We start from the raw sequence: 8,035 nt of genomic DNA, 5'->3' as shown, positions 1-8,035 counted from the left end.
CCTTTCTTCTTTTATGTTGTGCTTTCCTTTTTGGATATTCCTTGGGAATATCATTAACTGATAATTCCTGGCTCACACTTGCCATTTTTGAAGTTTTGGTCTTTTTTCCTACTCACTTGCAATGGTTACACTTGGGAAAAGGGCCCTTCTGAACATTGCCAATGCAGAGAACTCTGCCAGCAGGATTGTCACGGTGACACTGCCTCACAGCCACTGTGGTTTAGGTACCTGCTGGGTGGCACCTTGACATTGCCCTGGCCCTGAGGCTGTACCTGAGCACAGGTGCTCAGGCTGGGCAGCCCATTGCCCCAGACAGAGGATTTATTGTGTGAATCTAAAGCTGTCCAGCAGACTTTATCAGAGACCTGGGGCTGAAGCACATGGTGTTTGATGCAGGAGACAGTGTCAAAACTGATTTTTGCTCTCCAAGGAAGTCTTACAAAATGTCACAGGTAACTCTGCTTTGAGGGCTCTTACCAGAGTGGGTTTGTTTGTTTTGGGGTTTTTTCCCATTTTTTTTCTTTTCCTTGTAAATACCCAGTAAGTGATTTTTTGCTTTTCCAGTGGTGCTTGCCCCATCCCTGGCAGTTTCCTGGGCTGAGCTGGATGGGCCTGGAGCAGCCTGGAGCAGTGGGTGACATCCCTGTTCATGGCCGGGGCATGGAGCTGTATGGTCCCTCCCAGCCCAAGCCATTCCGTGCTCATGGGTGTGTGTTACAGCAGTAAATCAGTCTCCCAGTTGGTCTCAAACCAAGACAATGTGGCACCTCAGTACAGGTTTGAAGGGCAGTTTGAGATCCCTGTTTTTTCCTGGAAGCTGCAGGTGCCTGGCCCACCTGTGGGGTCTGTGCACAGGGCTGGTCACGGCTGTGTGTCTGCAGCAGCTTTTGCCCCAGGTGCCCCAGCACTGTCTGGGGCACAAGGTCCAGCCCAGGCACCTGCAGGGACACCTCAGGTGTGGAGCTGGGACAGGGCATCTCACAGGCACGTGTGAGTTGGAGCCTAAACTTGGTCTGCTCTTGGAAGAATTGAGCAGGCTTGTGTCAGCCCTGGAGGGGACAACACAGTTTGGCCTGGGAAGAAAGGAAGGAAAGGCTTCAGAGGGAAATCAGTGCTGATCCCAGCCCAGGCCTGGCCTCAGTCCCTGCCACCACGGGCAGAACCCTCTCAGCCTGAGGAAATTCACTTGGTTTATTGCTGTAACACAAACTTTTAGTTACTGATTCAGGTACCGAGGAAAACCCAAGATAACAACTGAAGAAACACCTGGGGAAACACCTTTCCTCTACTTTCTCAGGTTCAGCTTCAGTCCAGCATCTTTTCTCCCCTCTTTCCCTGCAGGTTCTGCCTAGTCTCTCCCAGTCCCTGCAGGAGGTGACACAGCACAGAGGGCTGGGGCTGGGCTGGCCTTTGCTTTTCTCTTTGTTTCTTCCTCTTTCCTTCTTGTTTACTCCTTCATGGCACACCCACAGGCTGCAGTTCCTCGGGTGTGTGCCGGCTCTGGTGTCGTCCCTCCCTGGGCTGGTCTCTGCAGGGAGAAATGGGCCCCTGGGAATTTCATGAAGTTTCTAGAGGAAAATGGTGCCATGTCCTGCACCTGGGCAGGGATGTTTCCGTCTGCCAACACTCACGTGAGGGACCAGAGAAGCTGATGGCCATGAGCCACCCCTGAGTCAGCAGTGCACCTCCATGGCCTGACAGCATCCTCAGGTGTGGGAGCCAGAGCACTTGCCCTCAGGTTACCCCCATCCCCTCCTGGGGCACAGGTATGGCCACATCTGCAGCATTGGCACCAGTTTTGGACTTCCCAGTGCAAGACAGCCTGGTCAGAACTGGAGTCCAGCATGGATTGATGAGGACATCTGAGAATCTGACAGGTAAGGAGAGGCTGCAGGCTGGGGCTGCTCAGACTTAGGAGCTCAGTGGGGTTTATCAATGGGTAGAAAGCCCAGGAGTGAGCAGTGAAGGGAACCTCAGGTGTCCCAGGAATGGACACAAGGCAATGGAAATGACCTGAAAACTGGCAATTTCACTGAGACACAAAAAACACTCTTTTATTATTTTTATACTCCAAGGGTGATAAAATAAGGTCACGAGCCCCTATGCCAAGGCAGGGCTTTGGCCTCAACAGCCTCCAGAGTTCCTTTCTGTGCTCCTGGGCAGGTGTGGACCCCGGGGTGTTGCTGCAGTGGCAGGGGATGCACAGGGGCCATGTGGGCACCTGTGCAGCAGGTCAGGCCTCTTCTTCCTCCAGCATGGCCATAATTCCTGCCAGCCCCACCTGGGGGACTCTGTTGCTGTTCAGTATTTCCATCTCTGCAGCTGATCTGTGTTGGAGCCCTGGATGATGGGAATTTCAGACTTTCTGTGCTGACCTGCACTGATCCCCAAAAGAACACTGCATTTGATCTGAGGCTGTGGAGAAGGCTTCCAAAATTGATTGATAGTGCTGGGATTATGGGTTTGTAGTTGGTTAGAAGTGTGTGATATCACAGGGTGGAAAACTTTGAGTTTAAGGTTTTAGAATATAGTAATATATGTAGAGCAAGATGGAGGTTTTAGCGTGGTAGCTGGTCCTTCTTCACGGGTTTGGGTGTTTTTGTGTAATTGGACAGAAAAGTCTGCATTGTGGATTTTGAGTGATTAGTTACTGGTTTAAAAGTGAAAATAATTTAGGTGTCATTTCTTAATTGGATAATTTAGCCTTAAAAGACCATGTGCAGAAATATTGTTAGCCATTTCGTAGCTTGTTAGCAGAATGCTGTAGAGCTCACCACTTGTAATAGAGATAAGAAATAATAAACACCTGAGTCTGAACATGAAACATCGTCTCGAGCGCTTCAATCCCCACCTTGACAGAGGCAGGAAAGAAGCCAAGAACCGGCAGATCTGCTCTTCTCACAACAGCCTGTCTTCTGCTTCTCCCAGGTCTGGAGACAAGGAAAAATGGATACAGTGGAAATAAAGAAAAATTTACCACTTCAGTGCTGGCTGCACTTGTCTCTGCTAAAGCTGCATCTCACTGAGCAGAGCTAGAGACAAGGGTGTTGTAGGTGGCCAAAGATTTTGTGGATTTGATCTTGTGTCAGGCTGTGGGTTCTCACGTGGAAAAGAAAAGGAGCTGGGAAAGCAGCCACAGCATCTCAGGCAAACAGAAGTAATGGTGTTCAGGGAAGGCTGTGCCAGAGAAGTCCAATCCATCCCCACACTGAAAGTTCCACAGGATTAGCAAACAGTCATCTCAGATTTGGGGGTCACAACCCTGTTGTCCACAGTTTTCCCACAGAGCTGCTGTACAAAGCAGGAGGAACAAGGAGTGAGAGAAACACCGAGCTGCAGAAAAAAATCCTCATAGGCTGGGACTGTTTTCTTCCTAGCACAGAAAATAAACCCTCTCCTGTAGGAGTGGCAGGGGTAGGACTGCTGGGACGGATGGAGATGAGGGATCTCTGGAGCCAGCTCTTGGCACCTGTGGTTTATTGCCAAGGGCCTGGGTGCAGGGCCCTGCCTGGAGCTGCTGCCACAGCTCGGAGGAGCCCCAAAGAGGAGCTGGGGAGAGAGAGCAAAAGAGAGGGCCAAAGAGGACAAAGTTCCCATTACAATACAATAAATCTTCTCCTCCACTGAATATTTTAATTTTCACTAACCAATTTAGTACAAGATACAAATCCTGTAGCATTTACATACAGCCTATAAGAATCATTACATTACCATACTGTGTTACATTTTAAACCCTAAAAACTGCTCTCTGGACCCCTTCTGCCAAGCTAGTAGGGTCTGCTCTGACCCTTGGACCTGTCTGCAAGCAGAGGGTGTTTCAGGGGTGTCATCAAAAGGGGATTACCTTCAGCTGGCCATACCATTGTTTTCCAGTTGTTCAGTAACCAAGGTATCTCAAAGCTTGCTTTCATTTCAATCTCGCTTATAGTTTCCATATTCTCAAACTCTTGCCAAGCAATCATAAGGCTTTCCTGTTTCATGTTCCCTAACATTCTCCCACCTCATGCCCCAGACCGGCCAAGCACGGGCTGGATCTGGACACTGACCAAGAGCTTGGTCTGGTGCCACAGACCAGGAAAACCTCATGAGAGACCAGACTCCTGTCTACACAGATAAGCCTTCCCCATGGGCTCCTCCTCACCTGTGTCCACACAGCCACATCTCTGTGATGCACTGTCCAAAGCCCTGGCAGGCTCCAGGAAGAGCCAGTTTTCACCTCTCCATCAGATCCCAATCCCAATTATCAACAAGTCCAGGACTTGATTGGCCCCTCCATTCACACATGACTATTGAGTACTTGTATTAGCCAGATTTCCTCATTAATGCTCCCCTGCCTTCCAAAACATTCCAGATAAACAAAACACAGTTCTGTATCTCCCACAGCACCCAGGGAAAGTTAAAAGCCATCAGCTGTGCAAAGCAGCTGCTGCTGCTTCTGGAACTGAATATTTAAATTTAACATGGGGCGGTTCTTTCCAGAGAACAGATGTTTTATGGAAACTCTTTAGAAATCCATCCATCCCCTGAGTGCAAGGAGAGTTCTGGAAGCAATGGGAGGGACGAGTTATGGTGACAGCACTGTTGGAGTGTCTGTGCAGTCCTGGAGCAGCTCCTGCATGCAGCAGCAGCCACGTTCAGCATTTCCCAGTCCCATCCCTGGGTACCTGCACAGGGACAACAGGCAGGAGAAGTTTAAACACTGGACAGAAGGAACACACCAGAAACACTACAGATGTGAGACTGTGGCAGCACCATCCATCACAAAACTAAGCTGAACCAGAATTCAGATTATTGTTTTCATTATTTTGTGACACAAAGTTTGGAGGTCAGATAAAGGAACCGGAAATCTTTGCGACAGAGAAGAATAAGCCTGAGGCAAAGCCCAGGTCTGTGGCTTCAGCTTGGTCTGTACCCACAGATCAGGGATGGGAAAGGGGCAGCAAGGAGAGAAAAATTAGATAAATTGTGTTAAATTAAACCCTTTGGAAGTTAAAAATGAGGTGACTCGGCAGAGGACCGAGAGGCACCAGAACGACTCAAACAAGCAATGTATGAGGTATGCAATGCTGTAATAACTGCTCCTACCTACTGTGGGATATACCTGGTGTGGCTGGAGCAGAGCAAGAATTTGGGCAGCAGGTACAATCAGAATTGCAAATAGCCCTGAAATATTAACATTTTATTTTTTGTTGCAAAAACAGGTGTTTTCAAAATGCTTCCTGTCACCCAAATATTTCCCAGAGCCTGTCAAAGCACTGGCCAATTATTTACTGTTTTCTCTTTTTGTTTTACTTCAACAGTTGCAGGTGTGTGTCCAGGTGTGTGTCCTACCATTTCAAGGTGGTAGGTGTGTGCCATCTGGGGCCTTCTCGCTCCAAGTGCCTCTGGGATGTGACTGATTCCAGCAGCTGTGAGTTAAGTGGCTGCCTTGAACTTTTACCAGCCCAGAACTTTTAACAGCCCGCTGTGGGCCTTGTTTGCACCTTCACAAACATGCAGGTGAGCAGGTGGAGCGCTCTGGGCTTTCGTAATTGGCGCTGGAGCTCCTGCTCCCACTGACAGGAGGCTGTGGGGAACGGGACCAGGCTGGCAGCACAGCAGCTCCTCTCTCCAGCCTCCTGGTGCAAGTGCCCTGATGGCCTCGGGCAGAGCTGGTGCCCACAGCGGGGTGGGCGAGGAGCCTCGGGCAGAGCTGGTGCCCGCACCGGGGCGAGGAGCCTCGGGCAGAGCTGGTGCCCACAGCGGGGCGAGGAGCCTCGGGCTGGCCCGTGCAGCCGGGACACAGCAGCGGGAAGGAGCAGGCAGGTAGCAGCTGCCACCATGGCCCACAAGAACCATGAGCAACCATGAGGCAAAAATGCTGCTCAGCGATGACAGAAGAGACTTTCCTCAGTGCTTTCTGAGCAGGGAGAGCCAGTGGCCCCAGGGCTGCTGCCGTGACCACACTTTCCATGTCCAGGCCCCTGCAGGTGCTGGACTTCCCCTGGGCAAGGGGGATGCCCCAGGGTAAGAGGCACTCACTCCATGTCTGTGAGCGCAGGGTTTGGGCTCCTGCAAACATCAGCACACTACAAACACCTGCAAATCTGGCCAGCTTTGGCCAGTTTATGGTTAGACCATAAAACTGCAACCTTTCTTGCCCAGTCTTCTTAAACACAAGTATAAATTACACTAGACAAAAGCTTGAAACAGTACAATATTCTTCAGACAAAAACCTCCTTGTCAAGTGTTGGGAGAGGAGTCTGGAAGGAATCTACGACCTCTCCCACAAGATGTGGGGTGAGGCTGTTGTCTTGTCTTGGATAGGCTAAAGTGGAAATGCCAAGTTTAGCTTATTCTTATTCCTTGCCTGGTTCCAGTAACAGGTGGCCCTGGCAATTTAGCTAAAAATAATTTAAAATATGCTGAAGGAAGTGCTTTCCCTGAGGAAATCATTGGGAGAAACCCCTGAAATATTATTACTGGAAAACCTGGTGAGAGTTTGATTCCAGCATCAGACTTGTGCTGGGCAGGGACCGCTGGACCAGGCCATGCTTTGAGGAGGCCCTTGCAGCAGAGGCGGCTCAGGCTGGGAGTGTGCTCATCTGTGGCCAGGTGAGGGCTGAGAATCTCCAGGGTCAGAGTCCAGGGCCTCCCAGGGCCTTTATCTAGTGCTCCCAGGTTTTTTCTGAGAGCCAGCGAGGATGTCTCCTGTTGCAGCTTGTCCCAGTTGCCTCTCTGGTCACCACGCAGCTGTGAGCAGAGTCTGCACTTGTCACCTCTCCCAGTAACATGCAGACTGTGGTCAGGGCCCCCGTTTCCTCACGCCAACAACAGTGGGACATGAGAAAATCCTACAGAACAGTGCCCATGGGGAGTTTTAAAAAGTGGTGCTAGAATCACAGACTCTCAGATTGATTTGGCTTGAGAGGGACCTTAAAGCTCATCCAGTTCCACCCCCTGCCAGGGGCAGGGGTATCTTCCACTAGACCAGATTGCTTCAAGCCCTGTCCACCCTCATCTTGGACACTTCCAGGGATGTGGAAGCCCACCTGGAGAAGAAAAGGGGAACATGAAAGCACAAGCTCTAGGTTGTATGAAATCTGCTGGAACTGCTGTCTAGGTGACACCTGCAGGACAGGACAGTTTTAGTGGCCTCAGAACTGCATCTGATGCAGCCAAAACCACTGAGGGGAAAAACCTGAGCATGAAACTCTCGCAGCCTCGGGGAGAATTGTGGCTATGAACAACCCTGAGCTCCTGAGGCTGTTGTGGCTGCAGGGGTCCTGGGTCCAGAGGCTGCCTGGGCAGCAGCAGGGTCAGCAGGGAAGAAGGCCAGGAGGGCTCTCAGTGGGCACATGTCAGAGCAGCAGCAATGCCAGGGAAAGCACCTGCCCTGGCCAGTGGCTTCAGAGGGTGTGAAGAGGTCATGCTGTGCCTGGAGGGCAGGGACAAGTGGAGTGTCACCAGGGTCTGTCTTGGCACATGTTCTGTGGAACATCCTCCTCAGCTGTAGGAAAGAGGTGACAGTGTTCTCCTGTCAGGGTTGTGGGTGACACAAGTCAGGGGGACCAGTGCTCCAGGGCAGGGCCAGAAGGACTTGGACAGATTGGGAAGGAGCTATAGCTCCAGAAGGAGCTGGTAAAATTCAACAAAGACAAATGCCAGGTCCTGCATCCAGCGCTCCCTGAAAAAAAAACACACCACAATCTCAGGAGAGGTCAGTGAAGACCCCCCAGACAGGCTAGGGATGAAGGCCCACACTGAGAGCAGGGGCTGGAAGTGCTGAGTGGACTCTGCCCGCAGGAGGAATGGCTTTGGGAACACCAAGGAGCCGTGTGTCTGCCAGGCCCTATTGGGATGTTGTCCCAAAACCGGTGCCACACTCATTACAGGGGCACATGGAGAGAGGAGGCAGGCAAAATCCAGACAAAACCTACCACTTTCTTGTCCCCATCCTCAAAGGAAGCATTTGTGTCCATGTGGAGACCAGAACCAGCTGGCAGGGAGCTGAGATATAAGCGATGGTGATTTCTGGTGGAGAAAGAATTCTTGA

Source organism: Pyrgilauda ruficollis, unplaced genomic scaffold, assembly GCF_017590135.1.
Source record: "Pyrgilauda ruficollis isolate IOZ18807 unplaced genomic scaffold, ASM1759013v1 scaffold243, whole genome shotgun sequence".
Classification (NCBI taxonomy): domain Eukaryota; kingdom Metazoa; phylum Chordata; class Aves; order Passeriformes; family Passeridae; genus Pyrgilauda; species Pyrgilauda ruficollis.
This window is presented reverse-complemented; position numbering follows the sequence as displayed.